At 44.7% G+C, this 24,486-nt stretch overlaps 1 protein-coding gene across 2 annotated transcripts in view; it reads left to right on the top strand.

Annotated features, from left to right (window-relative positions):
• Positions 1–436: 436 nt before the first annotated feature.
• ctnnb1 (catenin (cadherin-associated protein), beta 1) overlaps positions 437–24,486 on the top strand; it is a 47,124-nt gene continuing 23,074 nt past the window's right edge. The window contains exon 1 of one of the 2 annotated variants that reach the window (XM_068054421.1): positions 437–717. The gene's annotated coding sequence lies outside the window, so the exon portion shown is untranslated. The remainder of the gene's footprint in view (positions 718–24,486) is intronic. The other variant, XM_068054420.1, reaches the window with a different exon arrangement.

Consider the following 24,486-nt stretch of genomic DNA (forward strand, 5'->3'; position numbering starts at 1 on the left):
AGGATTTTCCACCCTGTTGTGCACAGGCTGGAGTTGCAAAGTTGCGGAGCCCAGCGCGAGCACCACCGATCCCAGTCCACAAGGTGTTGTAGCCGCGGCACTCAGCCGGTATCACTCCGCGGAGCGCCGGGCCTTGGGAGGGGGGAAAGTGGGAGGAGAAAGGGGGGGGGGTGTTGCGGAGACAGGGAAAGCTAGACATTCTGGTCAGACAGACAACAAACTCAACGTAACTCCGAGCTGTGTATTTAAAAATCGATCTTGAATTGAGTTTTTAGCGCTGTGTTGTGTATAAAAATGGATGGGGAAGGTTTATTTACTTTCCTCTCTCCTTGCCACCCCTCCTCCCAGGTGTTGGTTGGAGAGCGGCGCACTATTTGCCGCTGGCGGAGGTGCACCCCCGCGCGGCCGCCTCTTTAAGGGCGGCGCTGCTGCTTGTCGCCATTTTGATTGGTGTCGCTGGCGGTGGTGGTGCTGGTGCTGGGAGAGAGGGAGAGATACGGAGCGGTAGCCGGGGAGAGAGACGGTGCTGCCACTGCCAGACCCGACGGCCAAAGGAGAGGGGGGGGAAAGGCATAAAAATTAAAAAGTAGACTGAGTTTTCTCCCCTTAATCCTCACCCCGGGCGAAGAAGATCCGGAGCGGTCGCTGCTCCCGACTTTGGAGCCCGTCCTTCACCGGCGGTGAGTGAGAGTGAGCCCGCCTTCTCGGCCGGTGGATGTGAGTTGGAGTCTCGCTCAGGGGTTTGGGGGAAAGGGGGAGGATCTCGCTCCGGGATCCCCCTCTCAGGATTGAACTTGATTCACTCGTGAGCAACGTGGCAGAGAGACTGGGGGGAGGGGCGGGTATTTACCCGTCTGTATTGGGGGGAGGGGCGGGTATTTACCCGTCTGTATTGGGGGGAGGGGCGGGTATTTACCCGTCTGTATTGGGGGGAGGGGCGGGTATTTACCCGTCTTTATTGGGGGGAGGGGCGGGTATTTACCCGTCTGTATTGGGGGGAGGGGCGGGTATTTACCCGTCTGTATTGGGGGGAGGGGCGGGTATTTACCCGTCTGTATTGTGGGAGTGGGAATTTACCCGGGCTGTGTTGGGGAGTGGGATTTTACCCGGGAAGTGGGAATTTACCTGGGCTGTGTTGGTTTTTTTTCAACCCGGGCTGTGTTGGGGAGTGGGAATTTACCCGGGCTGTGTTGGGGAGTGGGAATTTACCCGGGCTGTGTTGGGGAGTGGGAATTTACCCGGGCTGTGTTGGGGAGTGGGAATTTACCCGGGCTGTGTTGGGGAGTGGGAATTTACCCGGGCTGTGTTGGGGAGTGGGAATTTACCCGGGCTGTGTTGGGGAGTGGGAATTTACCCGGGCTGTGTTGGGGAGTGGGAATTTACCCGGGCTGTGTTGGGGAGTGGGAATTTACCCGGGCTGTGTTGGGGAGTGGGAATTTACCCGGGCTGTGTTGGGGAGTGGGAATTTACCCGGGCTGTGTTGGGGAGTGGGAATTTACCCGGGCTGTGTTGGGGAGTGGGAATTTACCCGGGCTGTGTTGGTTTTTTTTTAACCCGGGCTGTGTTGGTTTTTTTTTAACCCGGGCTGTGTTGGGGAGTGGGAATTTACCTGGGCTGTGTTGGTTTTTTTTTTAACCCGGGCTGTGTTGGGGAGTGGGAATTTACCCGGGCTGTGTTGGGGAGTGGGAATTTACCCGGGCTGTGTTGGGGAGTGGGAATTTACCCGGGCTGTGTTGGGGAGTGGGAATTTACCCGGGCTGTGTTGGGGAGTGGGAATTTACCCGGGCTGTGTTGTTTTTTTTTAACCCGGGCTGTGTTGGGGAGTGGTTTTTTTTTAACCCGGGCTGTGTTGGGTTTTTTTTAACCCGGGCTGTGTTGGGGAGTGGGAATTTACCCGGGCTGTGTTGGGGAGTGGGAATTTACCCGGGCTGTGTTGGGGAGTGGGGATTTACCCGGGCTGTGTTGGGGAGTGGGGATTTACCCGGGCTGTGTTGGGGAGTGGGGATTTACCCGGGCTGTGTTGGGGAGTGGGGATTTACCCGGGCTGTGTTGGGGAGTGGGGATTTACCCGGGCTGTGTTGGGGAGTGGGGATTTACCCGGGCTGTGTTGGGGAGTGGGGATTTACCCGGGCTGTGTTGGGGAGTGGGAATTTACCCGGGCTGTGTTGGGGAGTGGGAATTTACCCGGGCTGTGTTGGGGCGTGGGAATTTACCCGGGCGGTGTTGGGGCGTGGGAATTTACCCGGGCGGTGTTGGGGCGTGGGAATTTACCCGGGCGGTGTTGGGGCGTGGGAATTTACCCGGGCGGTGTTGGGGCGTGGGAATTTACCCGGGCGGTGTTGGGGCGTGGGAATTTACCCGGGCGGTGTTGGGGCGTGGGAATTTACCCGGGCGGTGTTGGGGCGTGGGAATTTACCCGGGCGGTGTTGGGGCGTGGGAATTTACCCGGGCGGTGTTGGGGCGTGGGAATTTACCCGGGCGGTGTTGGGGCGTGGGAATTTACCCGGGCTGTGTTGGTTTTTTTTTTAACCCGGGCGGTGTTGGGGAGTGGGAATTTACCCGGGCTGTGTTGTGGGTGGGTGTTTACCCGGGCTGTGGCAGGGTATAGGAGGTGGGTATTTACCTGGGCTGCGGCAGTGGGAGGTTTGGCTATTTATCCGCGTGTAGTGGGGTATTTGCCCAGTGGTTGGGTGGGCGGATTACGCCCAGGTTGCAAGCAGTAGTGCCGGGATATTGCTGGGTGATGGGGTTTAATACTAGAGTGGGTTTGTTTTTTGGCTTGTTGCGGGTGGAGCAGAGGTGGAAGCCGCCAGCTATCAGGGACACCACCATGGAGTTCAGCAGGGGAATGGGTATATATACCTGAGAGTACAGGAATTGATTTATTCCTAGGGTCTTAAGTGGGCTGGAGTTCAAAATGAAAATTGGTGCAATGAGACAAAACTTTGAGTCTGGCTCATAAAGAATCAAATGAGTAGAGTCATTGAGGTTTTTTTTGAGATTTTCACTAACGGAAGAAATGGTTTGAGTGGTAGACTAGTAGAGAGATTTATATTTTGATATATGGTTTAAGCGGAGGGTGAGTAAAGAGGTTACCTATCGTGAAAGAGAAAGGAGCAAATAAGCCAGTGTGAATTCAGCTTCAAATGCATAAATCAGTTTTGGCTGGGGTCCAAGCCACATTTCATGTACATAAGCAAGAATAAACTTTTAAAGTATCTATTTTGGTATTAGTTTTTTTCCAAGATTAATTCATTCTTGTGATATGGGGTTTCTTGTCGTCTCAGATTCTATATTCTGAGGGTGTCTTTTGCCGAGAGTAAATGGAAGTTTAATTTGGCTATGTTTGCAACAATTATGGATTGTTTTATGTCTAATTTTACTATCTAGCGTCTTCCTTAAATTGTCTACATTTGTAGAAGTTGGTTTAAATGTGATGGGGAAATCCAGTGTCTGTTGTATTTCAAGTTTGTTTAAATCATGGGTCTCAGAATCAATAGTTATGAATTTACAATACTCCGTACATGAGAAATTTGTTTCTGAATGTTTGTATGTTTTGCGAGTTTGTGTTTCTTTATTTTAAAAGGTATTGATTATGGTTGCAAATGGAAAGGAGGGGCATGTGGAGGCCTGAGTGAGCCCTGTGACTGTTCATGAACTTTAAATGGGACTTTGTTTTCGTGCTTTGCAGTTGAATGGAGGGAAAGCATGAGCGACAGTAACACAGTTTGGCTTAAATTTGGATCTGCATATAATTTAATAAAACATGGAACGATTTGAGCCAAATGTTTGTGTGGCAGTGACAAATTTTTTTTATTGCAGTACTGTTTATATATTGGCTGTATTATAGTTTGCAAGTCTTCTGGAAAATGGATGCAATCACAGAATTCAATCCCTGAGATTAAATTCCAGCATCCCATAATAAAAATGAAATTTGCCTTTAGTTGCAAAAGATCAGTGGTCGTGATTTGAGATTTTCTGATTATTTTAAGTATATGGTGTTGTATGGAGTTCACTTTAAACAATTAGTTAAACTTAAAAGCTGTTTATTCTGGTAGAGTTTCTATACTGGTACCTCTATTTTAATGTATTTTAGAGTCTTGTATGCTACTTCTGTAGAAAGTTATTGGTAGCTAATTTCATTTATGTTTACTACCAGACTATTAATTATAAATGTATTGCAGAATTTAATGAATTTTTAATGTATACTGTTATGTTTAGGGACACTGGCTGAGTTGTTTGTACTTATGCCTGATTAATTGAAAGAATATATTATGGATGGTGCTTATTAATGTGTATTAGCCTAATCAAGTTCTTTTGGCACAAATAGATCACCTGTAGTGATTGGGATCTGTGCACGATTGTGTAATGTTTGACACCATTGGATTTTCTGTTACACTTTTTTTTTTAAAAAGGCCAGTATGAGATGCAGAGGAATTGGATGGTAGAAACCTTTAACACAAGTACAGCCCTTTGGTCGCTACCCTGAGTTGCAGTTTGACGCATGTTGACTTCTATTGCTTGTAATTTACAACCGTGTTTTGGTTGTCCTGGATTTTCAACTGAATGAAGGAGAGCTTCCAGTCACAGTATATAATCTAAGTAGTTATGCTATCCAAAATCAGCTGTAGTGTTATCAAAGTTGTGAAGGTTGTTGAAACTGATTGTATATTATTGATAATTAGTGTTCTTTTCCAATTGTAGTTTGTCTGAAGATGTGCTGTACTGATTTTCTTTTGGTGTATTTTGTACAGTTTTGAAAATTGCATTTAATTGTGACATGCTTCGTCCATGCTAACAAATGAAGTTTGGACAGTATAAAGAAATTTTTAAGATGTTATGTTAGCATTTGTATTCTGATATCCCCTTATCTCTCCTTTCCTGAACACTGGCTGCCGTTGGACTACAGTTCGATGGCTGCTGTTCAATGCTGTAACATGGTGATTCTAAACAATGGGGGGAGCAGAGAAGGATCTGACAGTGCAGCTTGACCCTCCCTTTGCATATCTTTGTTGGATAGCAGGTGGGAGTCCTGAACTCTGTTTTTTTTGCTTCCTAGTGAATGGTGTTGAGAGTAGCATTCAAGTTTAACTATTTTTGAATGGAAAGTGGGACCTTTTTGATCTGTGTGGCTTTGTACCACATCATGTAGTGTATTTTCCACTAGCATGTGAGCATTTGACAAATCTACTGTAGATTCAAAATATTTCTAGTCTACATAAAAGCATTGTTCGATTATACAAAATGAATAACATTCTCAACTTTGTGTTCTTCACTCTGGCTTTACCAGTTGTTTTGTAGCAGAGTTTAATGTTTTTTGCCAGTTCTTGCTGAAATACAAAGGTTATAGGAGCTCTGTTAAATGCAGAGGAAATAGTTGGCATACTGGAGTTCAGTTAGTGATTAACCACACCCGTTGTTTTTCACAAAATCTCTAGCCATCTTTTGATAAGTCTCGGTCTAAAGTAGCAAATGGCTTTGGGGAAGGGCAAAGTTAGGGGTGGAAGGGAGTTGAGGAAAAAGTCTTGTGTGTATTAAGTATGTTTATGTCAATCACTTAATTCTTGCACCTAACCAGGCAGTCTGAGACTGCTAAAGCAAATAATTCATTTTTACTTTATTGGAAACTTAAGATTCTAGCCTGGTGTCAAATAGACCTGACTCTTTGCGGATTTATTTAGCCAGTATGAAATCTGTTCAGTCAGCAGGTTCCCTGTTATAAATGCTAGAAGGTAAAAGAGTTTAACTTGGTTTGAAGATGGGAATTATAATTTGGTCAGACAGACGATTTTGCTTATCTTACTAGTGGTTTTCAAAATGTAACACAAAAAATGTATAATCTAGACTGAGACTCCAGTGTTGTACTTGGGGTACTGCATTTTTCTGAACTATCTACCTTTGGCGGAAATGTTAAAACGATGCCCATTTGCCTGTTCCTATGGTTGAGGTGGATGGTAGATCCCAGAATATTTCCTCATCCAAACATTACTGGATGTAGATTAACTGACCATTCTGATAATTACTGTTGATGTAGTCTTGCTGCGTGCCAACTGACTGCTATATACATCTACATAAAGAACAAGCAAACTTGTGTGCTATAAGCAAAGAAAAACTGAAGATGCTGAAAATAGAAAACAAAATACTGGGAATGCTCAATTCAGTAAGCATTTGTGGAGAGAACAGACAAGATGTTTCAGGTTTGGATCCTTTATCCAAACTCTTGACCTCAAACTTAAACATGAGTCTGTCTTTTCTCTGCAGAGATGCTGAGTATTTATACCATTTACTGTTTGTTTTTCTATTTATACAGCTCCTTTCATTTCTTCGTAATGTCCCAAATACTTGCAGCCAATCATTCTTTTGAAATGTGAGGCCACATAGTTGTTGGAAAATAATTCACTGAATTATTTTGAGATATTTGGGAAATATAATGGGAGCTGTATAAATAAAAGTATTTGAATTTGATCTATGCTGTGCCAGCACAAATGACCAACATTTGTTAGATGGTTCTGTGATGGTTTTGAGCAGGATTCCATTTTGAGACAATAGACTGTAAATGGTTTGCAGGTTAATTGTGTGTTGCTTGTTTAATATAACCCATTCTAGTTTTCTTTCATAATGGGAAGGAAACTTGTTTACCTGTGCCAGCAATGTACAATATGGTACGTAGCTGCTAAAATATGGCAGTTATGTGGAATATTTTAATGTGAATCTGGATTATTGGGCTGAAAATTGGTGTTATAAATCAAATGGAAAGCAAAGTTACTTCAACTATACAGCCAGTCCAGCATCTAAAAAAGTTAGTGTGGCTTTGCCTTTGTTAGAATGATGGTCCTGTTCTAAGTGAACATACCTAAAACATTAGCCCATTTCCTTGTTGGAAGCTGATGAACCAGTATTCTGAGCATTTACAGTTTTCTTTATCTGCTATGTATTTGTGATGTGTATATATGTCAGAATTAATTACTTGAACAAATTGAACCATTGGCTTAGTTTTCAGGAGCCTTGTGTAGTGGTGTGTGAACAGGATGGCTGAATATTTTACTTGTACGTGGAGCAGCAATTCAGAGAAAATAGACTTTGGAATAAGCTGAACTTTGTGATCCTTTGCAGTGCTCCCCTTTGTCTCCCCTGATATGTTGGAGAAACTGTAAGAATGGGTCTTCACTTCAGGATTAATTTCAATCCTAGTAAACTTTACTTCTCGTTAAGCAACTGAAAAGAAGGCATTATAATGAAATGATAGATTGCAGGTAGTCCAATATTTACTAAATTGATTTTCCTGCGTAACTTTTTAAAAAAAATATAGAATTGGGCTCTGAGCTGCATTTTGTAGTCTGAGCTGCCTTGCAGTAGAGTTTTAATAGATTTCAAATTCATCTGTGACTGCTTTCAAAGTTCATTTTAATAATGGTTTCCTGCTTTGCAATGTATAAAAAGCTGCAAAGTTAGTCTCTGTACAATGTCTGCTTTATTTAAAAGAATTTTTAAACTCGTGCCAACACCAGCAAAAGATTGTCTTTAAAGTTGTAGTTCTAAAAATGCAATCAGTATGGCATATTGGAAGGAATGCAACTGTAGAGCGGTTAGGGTGAGGTGTGTAGAGACTGCTGGTCCTTTGAAGTTTGCCAAATGAATTCCATATGTGTAAAGGAGTAATGACAGCTAGCTTTGGACGGTGGTGCAAATAGTCGGATACCAAACCTTTTTATATTTGCAGTACATCGTAATTACTTTGTAGGGGCTGGGGAACCCAAAATGAATAGCTTGAAGGTGCTCTAAAGACTGTAGTGTTACAGTAGGATGTTGGTTCTTGTCTGCTGGCTCACGAGGTGTTGCTGAAGGAGACATGGTTGGTTGGACAGGTATTGGAAAGTTACAGGTTGTGCTCAACCACAAAAAAACACATGCCTGTTAACTCTAAATGCCCAGAAGCTCAAATATAATTAATGAAGGCACCTTTGGGATCTTTTGGGCCTCCTTATCTCGAGAGACAATGGATACGCGCCTGGAGGTGGTCAGTGGTTTGTGAAGCAGCGCCTGGAGTGGCTATAAAGGCCAATTCTGGAGTGACAGGCTCTTCCACAGGTGCTGCAGAGAAATTTGTTTGTTGGGGCTGTTGCACAGTTGGCTCTCCCCTTGCGCCTCTGTCTTTTTTCCTGCCAACTACTAAGTCTCTTCGACTCGCCACAATTTAGCCCTGTCTTTATGGCTGCCCGCCAGCTCTGGCGAATGCTGGCAACTGACTCCCACGACTTGTGATCAATGTCACACGATTTCATGTCGCGTTTGCAGACGTCTTTATAACGGAGACATGGACGGCCGGTGGGTCTGATACCAGTGGCGAGCTCGCTGTACAATGTGTCTTTGGGGATCCTGCCATCTTCCATGCGGCTCACATGGCCAAGCCATCTCAAGCGCCGCTGACTCAGTAGTGTGTATAAGCTGGGGATGTTGGCCGCTTCAAGGACTTCTGTGTTGGAGATATAGTCCTGCCACCTGATGCCAAGTATTCTCCGAAGGCAGCGAAGATGGAATGAATTGAGACGTCGCTCTTGGCTGGCATACGTTGTCCAGGCCTCGCTGCCGTAGAGCAAGGTACTGAGGACACAGGCCTGATACACTCGGACTTTTGTGTTCCGTGTCAGTGCGCCATTTTCCCACACTCTCTTGGCCAGTCTGAACATAGCAGTGGAAGCCTTACCCATGCGCTTGTTGATTTCTGCATCTAGAGACAGGTTACTGGTGATAGTTGAGCCTAGGTAGGTGAACTCTTGAACCACTTCCAGAGCGTGGTCGCCAATATTGATGGATGGAGCATTTCTGACATCCTGCCCCATGATGTTCGTTTTCTTGAGGCTGATGGTTAGGCCAAATTCATTGCAGGCAGACGCAAACCTGTCGATGAGACTCTGCAGGCATTCTTCAGTGTGAGATGTTAAAGCAGCATCGTCAGCAAAGAGGAGTTCTCTGATGAGGACTTTCCGTACTTTGGACTTCGCTCTTAGACGGGCAAGGTTGAACAACCTGCCCCCTGATCTTGTGTGGAGGAAAATTCCTTCTTCAGAGGATTTGAACGCATGTGAAAGCAGCAGGGAGAAGAAAATCCCAAAAAGTGTGGGTGCGAGAACACAGCCCTGTTTCACACCACTCAGGATAGGAAAGGGCTCTGATGAGGAGCCACCATGTTGAATTGTGCCTTTCATATTGTCATGGAATGAGGTGATGATACTTAGTAGCTTTGGTGGACATCCGATCTTTTCTAGTAGTCTGAAGAGACCACGTCTGCTGACGAGGTCAAAGGCTTTGGTGAGATCAATGAAAGCAATGTAGAGGGGCATCTGTTGTTCACGGCATTTCTCCTGTATCTGACGAAGGGAGAACAGCATGTCAATAGTCGATCTCTCTGCACGAAAGCCACACTGTGCCTCAGGGTAGACGCGCTCGGCCAGCTTCTGGAGCCTGTTCAGAGCGACTCGAGCAAAGACTTTCCCCACTATGCTGAGCAGGGAGATTCCACGGTAGTTGTTGCAGTCACCGCGGTCACCTTTGTTTTTATAGAGGGTGATGATGTTGGCATCGCGCATGTCCTGGGGTACTGCTCCCTCGTCCCAGCACAGGCATAGCAGTTCATGTAGTGCTGAGAGTATAGCAGGCTTGGCACTCTTGATTATTTCAGGGGTAATGCTGTCCTTCCCAGGGGCTTTTCCGCTGGCTAGGGAATCAATGGCATCACTGAGTTCCGATTTGGTTGGCTGTATGTCCAGCTCATCCATGACTGGTAGAGGCTGGGCTGCATTGAGGGCAGTCTCAGTGACAGCATTCTCCCTGGAGTACAGTTCTAGGTAGTGCTCAACCCAGCGGTCCATCTGTTTGCGTTGGTCAGTGATTATGTCCCCCGATTTAGATTTGAGGGGGGTGATCTTCTTGATGGTTGGTCCAAGAGCTCTCTTCATGCCATCATACATTCCTCTGATGTTTCCGGTGTCTGAGGCCAGCTGAATATGACTGCATAGGTGTTGCCAGTAGTCGTTTGCGCAACGCCTAGCTGTTCTTTGTGCAGTACTTCTGGCTGCTTTAAGTGCTGCGGATGTTAAATCGCTGGGGGCTTTCTTGTAGTTCAAAAGTGCAATGCGCTTAGCGGCTATGACAGGTTCCAGCTCTTCATTATGAGATTGAAACCAGTCTGCATTTCTCTTCGCACTTTTGCCGTAGGTGGTCAAAGCTGACTCATAGATGGCGTCTCTGATGTGGGCCCACTTGGTCTCAGCATCCCCTGTGGGAGTGTTTTGAAGGGCTGTTACAAGTGAATTTAGAAATTTTTGTAACAGCTGTGGGTGAGAAATTCTGCTCGTGTTGATGCGCGGGTGGCCCTTCTGCTTGGAATGATGCAACTTCTTTGGTCTGAGTCTAACCTTGCTGCACACCAGGGAGTGGTCGGTGTCGCAGTCCGCACTGTGGAAGCTGCGTGTGATTTGAACACTGTTTAAGGCGGCTCGCCTTGTGACAATGAGGTCTAGCTGGTGCCAACGACGTGATCTTGGGTGCCTCCATGAAACCTGGTGACAGGGTTTAGTGTGAAAGAACGAGTTGGTGATGCAGAGGTTATGATAGGTACACAACTCAAGCAGTCTCTGCCCGTTCTCATTCATCCTTCCAACGCCATAGCGCCCAAGGCAGGAGGGCCATGAGTCATGGTCGGCCCCAACCCTGGCATTAAAGTCCCCCAGCAGGAATAGGTGTTCGGTGTTGGGGATGCTGCTAATGATGTTATGGAGTTGTTCATAGAACTGGTCTTTAGCTTCAGGTGCGGAACAGAGTGTTGGAGCATAGATGCTGAGTAGGTGTACTGGACCAGAGGTGGTGAGCAGTCGGATGGACAGTATGCGTTCCGAGCCATTTGAGGGAGGCTCTATCATGCTGAGCAAGGAGTTTCTGATGGCGAAGCCCACTCCATGCTGTCTTGGTTCTTCAGGATCCCTGCCCTGCCAGAAGAAGGTGTAGTCTTGCTCTGCTAGAGAGCCACTCGCGGGGAGGCGAGTCTCCTGAAGTGCTGCAATGTCCACATTGAGTCTACTGAGCTCGTTGTTAATGATGGCGGTCTTCCGAGAATCGTTGATTTGTGTAAGGTCTTCCGACAGGCCAGGACACATAGTTCTGACGTTCCAGCTTGCAAAGCGAAGGGCTGGTACCTTCTTTCCTTTTTTCATGTTGTTTGGTGCGGTGTATCAGTCCACCTTTCGGGCAATGACCCTGAGCTCCAAGCACCCATTGAAGCAGGCAGACTGTGGCGGGACAGAACCTTATTGACCGGGGGCTGCCCGGTTTGAGGCGGGCGGTAGCTGTCCAGTGAGGTGCAATGACCTCTCCCACCGACAAAGGCAACCCGTGGCGCCCAGTTTCTACGCCAATTTATCTGGACTTATAACCCGTAACTGCTGCCTTCCGTGTTGTTTCAGTCGCTGTGAGGCATCTATGGAGTGACCTCTCCATGGCGCATGCCTGGGCAAATTTATGGAGGTTGAGAGTTGCCCAGTCGTCAAAACCCCCCTCTCGGCCTTTCTGGTGGGGTCCAAAGGAGTGCAGGACACGACGTTTGGCACCAGTATGGCTGCAGGAACTGCCGGAAACATGCCAAAGGTGACACATGACCGCCTACGGGGTTCCGCTCCGGATTTTCTGTTAGGGTTTACTCCCTTAGCCTTGGTCTCTCCCGAGACGCCCACAAGGCAGTGGGGTTGTTGGGGCCCCTACACAGGTGTAGGATGGTGCCGGTGGGAGGAGGGGATGCAAGGGGGAGGGGTAGAGGGAGGGGGTGGGGGGGGGTGCAGGGGAAGGGGGTGCGGGGTGAAGATGGTGCGAGGGGGGGGCGGGCTGGGACGGGGTTGTGAGGGGGTGAGCTGAGAGGGTGGAGCAGGGAAGGGGACGGGGGTGGGGGTGGGGTGGAAGGGGGGTAAAGGGGGGAGAGGGGGGGTGGAATCTGGTGCAGGTAATAAGCCATTTCCTCAGTGCCCACCATCGACGTCCGGAAAGCTCATCCACGTCCTTCGGGAGGTGAAGCATCATTTGGCAGACTTAGAGGTGATTACATTTGCTAAGGGTTTTTTTTTTGCAGTGGTTTAAATAAAGGCATGCAGCATTGCCGACAGTGCGCTGCAGATGCTCTCCGAGCCATCTCCCGCGGGCGCTTTGAAGTTGCGGCCGGGGGGGCCGTTCGTGGATGTTTTGGGTGTTCGGAGCACCTTTTCACAGGACTTCTCTCGGGTCCCGCAGCTCCTTCTTCACCTCAATGGACTTACCGCATGCCGTGGCTGCAGACACTCTGGACTGTGAAGACAGCAGGATCGGAGATTAAAGTATCGGCAGCTGTTCTCGTCAGTTTCATCCGGATCAATTTCATTGAGAAAACAAAGAGCCGGTGTGGCTGGGGGAGGGCAGTGGGCCCAGGTAACATACACTAAACTAACTGTTAACTTTTAGATAGGGCTAAAATGAACTGATTTAAAGAGCCAGGGGAATTTAAACAGTTTAAGAGGGCAGATTGGGGGAGAAAACGTTAGGGATGGGAGCAGATGGCCATGGATAGAGTTGAACAGCAAGGGAGCTTCCTAGGGAGCTTCCAGCCCAGGAGCCATCTTGGAACATTGGCCACCTTTGGGATACTCTTAACAGATGTGACTTATTAAATTGATCAATACACATAGAATGATGCAGTACAGGACAGATGCTATTTGGCCCATTTTGGTTGTGCTGGCCCTTTGTTAATCTTTTAGTCTTTTCCTTGACTATGCAGTGCCTCAGATCAATGTATTAAAAAGATTACCCTGATTGGCATTCAAGGGTGCCTGTACTTTTAAGAATTTCCTCCTGCGCCATTGGCAGGCAGGTGACTTGCTCTGGGTGTCCAAGCCTGTGTCTTAGTCCCTGCTGCATACTATGGAACCAGCTATCAAGGACTGTAAAGTTTAAATTCATGTTTCCAGTAATTTGCTGCCAGTGCTAATGGCTTTTGGTTATTCTGATTTTAGAATTTAACACCTGTGAGGAAACTGAAATGAAAATAGCCCTTTCCAAGTGTTTAGGACGTCAAAATTCAGTCAGGCAACCAGAAAGTAAATGTTTCAGTGCAAGTAGAACCAAGTTTTCTGGGATATGAGGGCCACATGTGGTTTTTGGGTAGTAGGTTGGACATTTTTGTTAGCACTTCTGTTACTCTGAAATTGGCTGTTGGATGGTATGCCATAATGTTACTTCCTGTGCAGAGCAGTGGCCTTTTGGCTTCTCCATGGTTTCAGGGAGTAGTGATGGGGGGAGAGAGAGGAGGTGCAAAGTGAACATCTATCTGGTTCTATAAAAACTTGTCTTATCAGTGTTACTCTTGACAGATAATTGAGATTTTTTTTCCAGTAAAGCTGAAAATCTCCCTACGGATGATTGCAGGCATGATAGGTACCCATGCCTCTGTTTAATTTGACTGCTTAAATATGATTGAAATGTTTTGGTTCCTTTTTTGTGGGAAGTGAGGACAATGTCAGCACTTCTGAAGGAGCTGGCTAAGGTCAAACTTACTTCATGGGAATGTGCCAAACTGTAGTGCACAGTTTCTCGGGAATCAATTTCTGGTTCAGTGGGTAGACTAATTTCTGGGTGGTGACTGGTTGCAGTGCTAATTTGTAATAAATATAACTACCATGTTAGAACATGTTTGACTTTCTGTGCTAAAGGTCAACTGGTGGGGGGGTGGGGGGTAAGCAGTAATTTTTTGTTCAGCTGCGTACTTGGAATCAGGATGTCACCACTACTGAGATTACGGCATGTTTGTTTTGGCAATCCAGTGAACACTTCCAGGTCATCTCTAACCTGGCAGATGCACTGCAAAGATAACAGAATAACATTCCCATTAGACACAACTTTTCTATTTCCTGCTAGCCATGTTGCACCCGAGTTGAATAAATGGCAAATTGAATGTTTTGTGCTTTGGGCCCCGTATTCACAAGTCTGGCTATTCTTCCTGCTCAAGAAGAACACCTAAAGTAGGGAGAAAGAGAAAGTATCATCCAGACTGATGATCAAGTCCAGGTCTCAATTAAAAGACAATTGAACCATCCAGTCATGCTAAAAAGGTTACCTACATAATTAAAATGCAACAGGTTGAGTGTAAAATATTTTCCATCCATCTCGAGTTTTTAGCAGTAGATTGTAGGTAATTACTGTATTTTGTAGTGCAACTACTTTCATTAATAGGCACTTACTGCATAGTAAAACATCCCAAGGTGCTTCACAGGAATGAGTCCGATGCAGAGAGACACTTGTATTTATATAGCGCCTTTAATTTAAGATGAGCATATCAGACAAAATTTGACACCAGACCACACAAGGAGACAGTGTAGATGACCAAAAACCTGGTCAAAGAGGTGGTTTTAAGGAGTATCTTAAAGGAAGAAAGTGGGGTAGAGAGGAGGAGAGATATAGGGAGGGAATTCCTGAGTTTAGGGCCTTGGCAGCTGAAAGGCTTGCTGATGGTGGAGTGATTAAAAGTGGGGATGCGCAAGAGGTCAGAATTGGAGGAGTGCAGATACCTGAAGGTGGTAGGGCTGGAGCTGTTTAGAGATGGTGAGGGGTGAGGCCCTGGAGTAACTTGAAAACAAGGGTGAGAATTTTCAAATTGAGACGTTGCTTAAGCAGGAGCCAACGTAGGTCGGTGGATACAGGGTGGATGGATGAACGGTATTTGGTGCGCATGAGGACAAGGGCAGCAAAGATTTGGATGATCTCAAGTTTACAAAGGGTAGAATGTGGGAGGCCGGCCAAGAGTGTTGGAATAGTCAAGTCTGGAGGTAATTGGCATGGCTGAAGCATATGGAATCAGGCGATGTTGCGGAGGTGAAAGTAGGTGGTCTTGTTGGTGGAGGTATGTGGTCGGAAACTCATCTCTGGATCGGATATGGCACCGAGGTTGTGAGCAAGGAGTTATTGGCACAGCTGACAAAAAACTTGGTCAAAGGCAGGTTTGAAACAATGTCTTAAGGGAGCAAAGGCTGTGTTGCGGAGAGGGGGCCTAGACAGCTGAAAGCATGGCTACCAATGGTGGAGCGATTAAAATTGGGGATGTGCAAGAGACCAGAATTGTCGGAGGGTTGTGGAGCTAGAGGAGGTTAGAGATAGAAGACTTGTAATGGTACTTGTGATCTTTTCTTTGTGTTTAACCTGACATTTGTTTACAATCCTTTGCACACAGTGGATCTGCTATGCTGATGGCTCAGTTGAGAAGTGAGACCAGTAAAGTCCAGCTTTTAATTATGGTCTATGCTGAGTTAGCGGGCATAGCCGGCAGTCCACCCCCAGGCCAAGTAACAGAAAAATCATCCAGACTTTCCTGCTCATATTGCTGCTAGAATTGTGTGTGTGGTTATTAAGTGAGGACATGATCACTCATATAAGTGATACAACCTGTAAGCTCTCTGGGTTGATGTGTAAAGAGTGGCCACTTGGGCCAGTTGCTGGGAGGCTAGAGTGTTCAAAGAATCATGCACAGGATGAACAAATGCCTTCAGGAGGCAAAGGAAATTGTTTGGAAGTAAGATGCTTTCAAATTATTGAAATCTTGTGATGGCTGATTTCTTGCATTGAAGAAAATGGCTTTTTAACCGAGAAAGCTGTATTTTAGTCTGGCGTAATGAGACCTGACTTGAAGAATCCTGGATGCATGAGCAACTAGAATTCTGGCCTCTCTACTCCTGAGTCTTAAAACTGAGTAGCTCTAACCATAATCAGTTTGGAGAAGGAAGAAAGGAAATGGATGAGAACTTGGAGGGAAGAGCTGTTCAGTTCACAAACCTGAACCATGACATCCAGATTCATTTATATGGCTTTGTAAATCCTTTCGCGGATTTTTTTTTTTTCTCCTTTAGTGTTTTGTTTTACCTTTGATGTCCTTTTTGCGGTTATTCTATACCGTCCCGTATCCCTAACTGAGGCAATATACAGCTTGTTAATGACTCCAATTTTATTGGGTGTTTGCTTTTGCGTTGTAGCAATAATAGTTAATTTTAGAAAATCAGATTGGAACTTGGGGTTTGTGGCAGTCTGCCTCACGTTGTTTAGCATAATTAAGTCTTGCACTTAAGGTACAAGTCTAAAACTAGTATTTGTTTAGACTAACATGGACTCAACCGTACCAACTTGTAGACAGCTCTACATTGTGCTGTGGCCTTGCAAGTTAAATGACTGTTGAGCCTGCACTGAAAATTTTATTTTTTTTAGAAACAAGTTTGTGTTCTGAAAGAAATTATGCCACTCTTTCAAAATTAAGCTACCAGTCAGGCAATGTTGCATTTGATTCAAGAGCAGAATTGGTTGGAAGCTCTCATTGTGATATTGGTGTGTTAGGGCATTTTTGCACCTGAAATAAGTGAGCCATTCTGGCACATTTGGAAACTGTAAAGATTTCTGCAGATTGCTATTATAGATAGGTGATGCAATTTAAAAAAAAAAACAATTCTCAGCTTCGGGTGACTTTCTTTTCCCCTCTAAATCAGAATGTAGTTGTATTCTAGGGTTATCAAACAATTAAAAATAATTGAATCTTGATTAAAAATTTTTAATCCATAGATCTTGTTTTAAATGGCATTTTTAATTGCATTTGTTGCATGCATGTCTTTATTACTGATTTTTATTGTATGGATTTCAAGAAAAACTCATAAATTATTTGTGCAGATTGCATCTATGATACTGGAACTCGGTTTGATTGTAGATGCAAGTAACCATCTTTGTATCCAATGAACTCAGTTTAAAAAAAGCTTTCCATTTAAAGTCCTTCACTTTTAGTGCTTCGCTCCATAAATATCAAGTTTGCCATTACCATGTTTCTTTTGGTTGATTTCTGTTGAAGATGGCTCTCTACCCTGCTTTGCCATATCCAACCTCTCTGCTCCACCCACCTCGCATCTTTGAATACCCAACCAGGAAGGACACCACCCTCTCAACTTGTACCCCATCTCTCCCGGTTACCCCTGGCTAACGGGGAGATAAAAATTGAGGCTATCGTCGGTTCCTGCACCATCTGCCACCGAGGGATTAGATGGCTGGGAAGCAGTAGTGAAGAGGGCTGGAAAGAAAGGATTAATTAACAGGTAAAATCAAACAATTTTATATTCATTTGGAAACAAAGATAGGTAGCGTTTTTAGGTTGGTAGTAGAAACCTGTCTCTCGATGCAGAAATCAACAAGCGCATGGGAAAGCTTCCACTGCTATGTCCAGACTGGCAAGAGAGTGTGGGAAAATGGCGCACTGACACGGAACACAAAAGTCCGAGTGTATCAAGCCTGTGTCCTCAGTACCTTGCTGTACGGCAGCGAGGCCTGGACAACAGATGTCAGCCAAGAGCGACGTCTCAATTCATTCCATCTTCGCTGCCTCCGGAGAATCCTTGGCATCAGGTGGCAGGACCGTATCTCCAACACAGAAGTCCTCGAGGCGGCCAACATCCTCAGCATATACACCCTACTGAACCAGCGACGCTTGAGATGGCTTGGCCATGTGAGCCACATGGAAGATGGCAGGATCCCCAAGGCATATTGTACAACAAGCTCGTCACTGGTATCAGACCCACCGGCCGTCCATGTCTCCGCTTTAAAGATGTCTGCAAATGCGACATGAAGTCCTGTGTACCCATTGTCTCTCGAGACAAGGAGGCCAAAGAAGAGTAGAAAACAAAGTTTTGAACAACAGAGCTTTTTGTAACCCATTATTTTGCAAGCCCTAATTTATTCCCTAAATGCAATAATCAGCCTTAGTTTTGCTTTCATAAAGCCATTCAGTAGCCATAGACCTAATGACACAATTTCTGTAAGTTTAAATCTAAAATGCACATTAATGGTAGATGTCAGCTGTATTTGCTATGATTAAGTCGACTTCTGCCAAGCCTATTTGTCAAAGACGCTTGTTTCTGTGGGTTTTGCATTGGCCAGTGTGTTCAGATGCAGTCTGTTTGAATTGAAAAGTTTTCCAAAATTCTTAAGTTAAATGACCTAAAATGAAACTTAGCTGGTACTGTTTTTTTTGTCAGAGTTCATCTTTGGGTCACTGGGGCCCTAGTTGGGCTTGCTTTGGCATGACTGAGCTGCTAGCATAGTAATGTGATTCAGATTAATTACAGTAGGATAATTGGTTTTCTGTAACTTGATTGGCTAAATTTGTGGACTGCACGGCACTTTTTGACATGGTTTTGAAATATTTGCTCAAGCAACAAAGAACCTTGGAAGAAGTACAGTCTGTGTTGGTCTGGATTTTCATTTATTGCTACGGTAGCTTTTTGACTATCGTAGCACGATTCTGGAGATGATGTAGGAAGTGAGCTGATAAGCAGGAAAAAAACTTTTGTCGTTGGGCGAGTTATACTCCTACTGTTGTAGAACAATGTTCATATCTGGTAATAGCCTGAATTTATATTTGTGGGTTTTCCCTTCGTAGCTGTGTTGTAATCTGAAGGGGATACTATAAATTGTAATAATGCTCAATTCTGACTGGTATTGTGTATAATTTTGCTGTCGCTACTGACTGTTTGATTCAGGAAAGTGAGTGGACGTGTAACTCGGGAGCTCCTGTGTTCTCCCTCCTTTCCTGAGGAAGTTGACTAATCTGGGCTTGGAACTATTCTGCATGCAGCTCTCTTGTCATTTCCTTTTGTGTGAGCCTACAGGGTGAATTTCCAACCTTTCCACTTGTGATTGTTCAGTACAGAAAGAGTAGGAGTATTTGCAGCAAATATTTGGCAAAGTTAACTCTGTACTGTGGTGATTTTCTTTGCTATTAGTGAAGCCCATGGTACTAGAACAGTGTTTAACATATTCAGTAAGGCATAATTTTATCTGGGAATTTAGTTTGGAAATTGTAAGCTTTTCATCTTTTATATAATTTAAATACGTAACTCCTACTCCTGTGTGCAGCTATGACTAAGGCCTACTAAACAGGCAGTGATTTTGAATGACTGACTAACTTGTCTCTGTTGAAATGAAATCTGTAAATTGGTCTTGGCATGAGTGACTCATATGGGTGTGGAGGGATTTTGTGCAGCAGAATTTGCATCTGTTCAAAATGAAACCAGACACCTCGTTTCAAAACTGGAGGATCCAAACCTGATCACCTTTTAAGAGCCAAGTGGAGAGAAATGTCCCAGGGCTACAATGAATGAGGCCTTTGACAAGGTCCTGCATGGTAGGCTGGTCCAGAAGGTTCGAACACATGGGATCCAGGGTGAGCTAGCAAATAGGATGCAAAATTGGTTTGGTGATAGGAAGCAGAGGTTGGTAGTGGAGGGTGGTTTTTCAGATTGGAGGCCGGTGACCAGTGGTGTGCTGCAGGGATCGGTACTGGGCCCTCTGTTTCATATATATTAATGACTTGGATGTGAATGTAGGGGGCATGATTAGTAAGTTTGCAGATGACACCAAAATTGGTGGTATAGTGGACAGTGAAGAAGGTTGTCTAAGGTTACAACAGGATATAGATCAACTGGGTGGGTGGGCAAGGGAGTGGCAAATGGAATTTAACGCAGACAAGTGTGAAGTGATGCATTTTGGGAAGTTAAACCAGGGCAGGACATATACAGTGAATGGCAGGGCCCTGGGAAGTGTTGTTGAGCAGAGACACCTTGGGATGCAAGTACATAGTTCCCTGAAAGTGGCAACACAGGTAGACAGTGTGGGGAAGAAGGCTTTTGGCATGCTTGCCTTCATCAGCCGAGGCATTAAGTACAAGGGGGACATAGATTTAAGGTGAGAGGGAGGAGGTTTAAAGGGGATCAAAGTGGTACATTTTACACACAAAGAATAGAGGGTATCTGGAATGAGCTGTCTGAGGAGGTGGTGGAGCCAGGACCAGTAGCGACATTTAAGAGGCATTTGGACAGGTACTTGAATGAGCAAGGTATAGTGGGATATGGAATTCTGCAGGCAGGTGGGATTAGTATAGATGGGCATTATGGTCGGCATGGACGCGGTGGGCTGAAGGGCCTGTTTCTATGCTGTATGACCCAATGACTGGCTGTATCAGCAGAGATGGTGGAATAATGGCAGTTGGTATAAACCGTGTTCTTGCATTGAAGTAATTGTGATTTCTCATCTACATCCGGTGACATCCTCAGAAAACGCAGATCAGTTTCCACATGTACGCTGATACCATCCATCTCTATCTCATCGCTACCTTTCTGGGCTCTTCCACTATCCTTAAATTGTCAGACTGCTTGTCTAACATCCAGTACCAGACAAACAGAAATTTCCTCCCAACTAAGTATAGAGTACACTGAAGCTGTTGACTTCAGTCCCCCCCACAAATTGTTTCCTAGCTACCAACACCACCACAGTGGCAACTGTAAGCAGCTGAACCAGATTGTTTGCAACCTTGGTGTCAAACTTAACCTCTATGATCTTCTGACCACATGTCCACGCCATCACTTAGCACCTATTTCCGCCTCCATAAGATTGCCCAACTCCAATCAGCCTCAGCTCATCTACGGAAATCCTTATCCATGCCTGTTACATTTGGACTCGATTCCACCAAACTCCTGGCTGTTCTTCCAAATTCTACGCTCCATAAAACCTGATACAAATGGCAACCCCAGTTGTAGGCAGGAATTCGCCCTACGATGACATGGTTTCAGAAGCTCTAAAGCAAATGCTAGCCTTGCAAACGAGGTGTCATCCTGCACCACTGGCAAAGGCAGACTTTGCCTTTCCAGAATCTGCTTGTTCATCAAAAGTGCAGCAGATGATCTCGTCTGACTTCACCAAAGTTGGAAGGCTGCATTCCCATGATCGCTTGTAGATGAATTATGCTAATCAATCTAAATCAGCTGCCAATCATAAAACTTGAAGTTATTCAAATCTCTGTTGCCTGTGTCCTAACTCAAAAGTTTCACTCGTTACCCCTGTGCTTGCTGACCTGCATTGGCTCCTGGTTAAGCAACTCGTTTGTTTTCAAATCCCGCCATGACCTCAACCCCCTCTCTATCTCTCTCATCTCCTCCAGCCCTTCAAATTCAATCCCTCTGCTCCTCCAATTTTCACCTTTTGAGTATCCCTCCACCATTATCAGCCATGCCTTCAGCTGCCAAGGCCTAAGCTCTGGAATTCTCTCCCTAAACCCCTCTCTCTCTTCCAAATCTGCTACTTGGACCAGGTTTTTGGTCATCTGCCCTAATATCTCTGACTCTGCCAAATTTTGTTTTATACCCTCCCATGTAGGGCCTAGGAACGTTTTATGAAGTTAAAGATGTTATATAAAAAGTTGTGATACTGAGGTCAACATGATTACTGATGTTGAAATTTAGTTCTGAGCCTGTGGTTATGAACGTGAGCACAGAAAAACAACACTCACCTCTGAGGAGCTTGCAGTATTTTTAAGTTACTTCAAATATTTGTGTATGGACGACCATCTTTAGGAAGCCAAATGCATGCTGGCAGTTTTGGTGGGGTGGGTTTGGGGAAGGGACACTAAATAGGGAGTGTAAGGAAATGTTATTGAGGTTTGTTGAGTTATAGTGGTCTGCTTTTTTGTGAATGATGGTTTAGTGTTTCATGTGCAATTAAATTACCAGTTGACTTGAGATGTTTGTAAAATGTCAAACGAGAAAGCATCCTTTTGAAGCTTTGCTTGATCTCCAAAAGGAAGGTCAAGAAACAAATCTTCTGGTCTAACTGTTTTAATTGCTTTAAAGCTGACTGGAACATTAAATTAATATGGTGCTGAACCAAGATAGATGTGCATAGTCATTGTCGTCTTGAAAGTATAGATTTGCCACAAGGAGCATGTAGTAAGCGGCAAGCAAAAGAAAAATTGTGCTCAAGTAGCATAGAAATTCAGGTTATTAGCTGCTGTTTTTCAAATTGCATCTTGATTTCACAAGTGGGGTTTCTTGGAAATAATGTACTGTCTTTTAGAGCTTGTAATACTGAGCAATGCTAAGCAGGAATTATTGGTATAATTACTGGTTTATACTGCGTTAGCTGCTCTTGGAGTGACACTTGGAGCACCGCAGTTGACTTCAGTATCTCCGGTATCAGGAGGACTGAAGTTGACCAGTAATGCTGCTGAAAGATGCAAATTATGTATGTTGGGAGAAGACGGGGTTGGTCTTGGCTGTGATTTTTCCGACAGTTGAAAAGCTGCCAGCACTTGCTGTCTGGACTTGTAAGAATGGTTGCTTTTGTAAGGTATCAGAGTTCCAAACACCTGTGGAACTGTACCTCAGCATGAATCAGAAGAAGAAAAATACAGATAGGTAGGATTATGTAATTGAATCTCTCTTCTGCAATAAAAACAAAATGCTGAAATATCTAGGTCTGGCAGCATCTGTGGTGAGAGAAAAACAGGTGACGTTTCAGGTTGACCTTTTATTCACTCCACAGATGCTGCCAGACCTGGATTTCCAGTATTTTCTGTTTGTTTCAGATTTCCAGCATCTGCAGTATTTTGTTTGTCTTCTGCAATCCTGGCAATTATCTTTTTGGTGGTACAGATTTTCTATGGACTCATGAGATGTAGAAGCTAGAATTCATGCTTTCACCTATTCTGTCTGAAGAAATCTGTTTTAGCTGCTTGACAGCATTTGTGAGTTTGAAGAATAATGGGCATTTTAAATGGTTTCTTCTGATTCAGTCACTACTACTTAATTTGAACTCTCACTTTTCTGTGGTTTTGACATGGCCAATAATTCATTTAATGCTGGTAAAATACATGCCCATGCTTTAGTCTGCCACTGTGCATCAATCTATTGGGCTCTTTACACCTCGGCTAATCTTTCTTCCTGTGGTCTGTGGTAGGAAGTCTCTTGTGTCTCTATTGCATCCTGTGTCGGTGAGCTAAATCAGTTGTGTGGTTGAAGTCGAGAGTTCAGTCAGTGCTTTGTAGGAACTGAAAGCAGAAATTGCTTTGTAATTTTTTTGCTTTGGAGGTGAGCTACTTGGCAGAGTTCCTGAATCTTGAATAACAGTGACAAATTTAAAGTTGATTCTGAGCTCAAACTGCTGTGGGGCAATGTGGTTTCAAGTCCCCCTTACTCCTTTTGCATGCATCATTTATTTCCATTCCTTTTGTCTTTGATTTAAAGACCTTGTTATTGCGATCATCCCAAGTCACACACGATGTTCTTTCTGTCTCTCAGCTTGTATACTGTGACTATCTCTGACTTCAGCCATGTTAATTTCCCTTTCTTATTTCAGTTTTGATATTCTCCCTTAACACCACCCTACAGCTCCCATTATCCTTGCCTTTTGCCACTGGGAAAATTTTCTCTTCGGCTTTCACCAACTCATACTCCTCCCAACTCATACTCCTCCCAACTCAGTTTTCTCTGCCCTGACCTGTCAGACTACAACTGTACATAATTGTCCCATTAAACAGGTCTTTACTCTGCTTTTCACATCAAGTTGTGGTCCAACCTAGTTCTTAACCATAGCACAGTTTTCCCACCTTTTGTATTCTTAAGCCAGAAGATCATGGACTTGGAGTGCATCTGGTATCCACTACCAAGAGTGAGGCCATGTACTTGGGGGTATCCTTTTTTTCATTTGTTCATGGGATGTGAACGGGATAGCATTTCTTGCCCATCCCTGAATTCAGAGGGCAGTTAAGAGTCAACCGCATTGTTGTAGGTCTGGAGTCACATGTAGGCCAGCCCAGGTAAGAAAGGCAGATTTCCTTCCTTAAAGGACATTAGTGAACCAGATGGGTTTTTTCTGACAATGGATGGTAGTTTCATGGTCACCATTACTGAGACTAGCTTTCAATTCCAGATTTTTAAATCAGTTAATTGAGTTTATTAATTAAATGAATTTAAATTCCATCAGCTACCATGGTGGAATTTGAACCTGTGTTGAACCCAGAGTATTAACTTGGGTTTCTGGATTACTAGACCAGTGACATTACCACTATGCCATTGTCTCTATCCTTCAATCTTGCCCCTCCTCCCACCTCACAGCCCCATACTTATCCGAAACGCAATATTGTTTGCAGCTTTTATCCATTCCCTAAGCTCAGATCCAACACCTTGGTCCCTTGATTCGTTTTCACCCAAATCCTGGTTGTGCAATTACAATTCCTGTGTTGTTGCTGCATTCCCTCTGATATTATCCCTCTTCCATTTAAAATGGTCATCAGCTTCTCAAAAGCCCAGCTGTCCCTCCAATTACACACCATCTCTAATCAACCCTTCTTGTCCATAGGTCCTTGGAGTATGAGTGAGTCACCTCTTAGCTGCAGGTTCATCTCTCCCACAAGTTCCTGTTCAAATCTCTCTTATCTGGTTTCTGCTGTGCCCTCAAGACACACTTGCCGACAATATCCTTTGACCCTGAGAAGGCTGAAGCTGTTGTTTCGATCCCTGCCAAAAAAACTGCACACTCATTTCTCACTTCATCCTGGCTGCTCTGAACCAGGCTGCAGGTAACTTTGGAGCCCTGTTCAACTTGGAACCGAATTCCTAATCA

Source organism: Heterodontus francisci, chromosome 2 (genome assembly GCF_036365525.1).
Source record: "Heterodontus francisci isolate sHetFra1 chromosome 2, sHetFra1.hap1, whole genome shotgun sequence".
Lineage (NCBI taxonomy): Eukaryota > Metazoa > Chordata > Chondrichthyes > Heterodontiformes > Heterodontidae > Heterodontus > Heterodontus francisci.